A 2,039-nucleotide genomic window follows, 5' to 3' on the forward strand; every position below is an offset into this window, starting at 1 on the left:
AAACAATATATATTATATACTACAACAAATTTTTAAAAACTAAAAATTATATACTACAAAAAATTTTTAAAACCTAAAAATATTTAATGCTAAAAAACTTGGCGCGGCTGCACCAAAGGCCGAGAGACAGACATGATCTACGTGCGCGTGCAAATAATATATAAAAGAAATGCTTTTAAAAAGAAACTTTTATGTTTATTTAAAGAAAACAGTATTGAGTACTTATTATGTCTGACTTACGCATGTGTCTGATGTACACATTTCAGTTCACTATTTGAGGTGCAGCCGCGCCAAGTTTTTTAACATTAAATATTTTTAGTTTTAAAAACTTTTTTGTAGTATATAATTTTTAGTTTTTAAAAATTTGTTGTAGTATATAATATATATTGTTTTTTTCAATAAATAACGTACAAAAGTTTACTTGGTGTTACTGTTTGATTTTGTTATCACTTATTTTGTAAGGCAAGTTTTGTTTTAGAAATAAGATTTTTAATTTAAGTAGTAAATATAATCCAAGTTAATTAATTTTATATTATATTAATATTGTTAAATTTATTTTATTATTTTTTAGTTTTTAAAGGTCTTTTATATAATAACGACCAAAAGTTTACTTGGTGCTTCTTTTTGATATCACTTCTTTTGTAAAACAGATTTATTTTTAAGGAAGAATTTTTTGTAGTATTAGTAACTAGAATCCAATACGTATTGTGCGTGTACTTGGCGCCTTTTTTTACCTTTTTTTGAAAAGGTAATACACGTTAACATTATAATATACAAAAGTTCTGCACATTATTACGCTTATTGCCATTGAACTTATAGGAAATATATTGAACAGCACGCTTCTCAATGATCCGCAAAATATAAAAAATATATAAATTGTTTATTTTTAATATAAATAAATTTCACTATTTCAAAATGAAGGAAGAAACTAAAATTTGAAGTATAAAAGAAGCACATAATAAAAAAGTACACAATACTATCATAAAAACGCCACCAAGTGATATACTAAATTTGCGATCAAATGAAGCAGTTGGGTAAGGTTGAATTTTCTTTTCTTCTTTTTTTATTTCTCACTCAAAACACTTTTTTGTTCATAATATTTTATATCTTTCTTTTTTTTTAAATATAATCTACTATTTTTATAAAAACTTATAATAATATTTTTTATAATAACTTAAATTCTTATATTGAAAACAATGTAAAACCTTAAATTATACATTAAAACTAAAAAACTAAGTAATTTTTAGGGAAGTAATTATATATTATTTTGTACTTTTGAAACTCACATGTAAACATATATTTTTATAATTTTTTTAAATAAATAAAAACAGATATAAGTCAAAAGTAATATATTTTTAAAAAATAAGGATAGATTACAAAAATCAATTTCTTGTTGATTGCTTGCGTATTAATATTTATCTTCTTATATTGTTTCTAAATTAAATTGTTTTTTATTGTATTAATTTAAAATTATTTTACAAATAAAATTATTAACCTAAAAATTATTCTACTGTTAATATTTTTAATATTAATTAAAATTATTATACTATTCATTATTGTAATATTACTATTTTTAGTAAGTAATAATACTTCAATATAATAATATTTTTGATTAGTCTGACAAAACCTACGTAATTTTAGTTTGTGAATTTGTAATTGTTGTGTGTGTGGTTATATAATAATAATATAAATTATTACATATATATTGTTAATGGTGACAATTTGAAAATAAAATTTAATTTTTGAACCGACTGCTCATTTGATTTCAACTTTAATATTTCAATTGTAATGTTTTCATAATAGTACTGTTTATTTTTTCGTTGCGTAGTTCTTTATAGTTTGAACTTTAATCTCTTTTCACATGTTGAAATTTATTTATAATAAAACTTAAAAAGTTATAAATGAATGAATAGTAAAGGCTCGTGAAANTGTCAAACTAAGAATGAAACAAGGCCGATACGAGCCATTCCCAGGATGTTGTGCAGGAATAAACGTGCATGTATATATATATATATATACACATGTATGAAAATTCTCAT

This window comes from Pseudomyrmex gracilis, unplaced genomic scaffold (genome assembly GCF_002006095.1).
Source record: "Pseudomyrmex gracilis isolate BER0280 unplaced genomic scaffold, ASM200609v1 scaffold_1013, whole genome shotgun sequence".
In the NCBI taxonomy this organism is placed as follows: Eukaryota; Metazoa; Arthropoda; class Insecta; order Hymenoptera; family Formicidae; genus Pseudomyrmex; species Pseudomyrmex gracilis.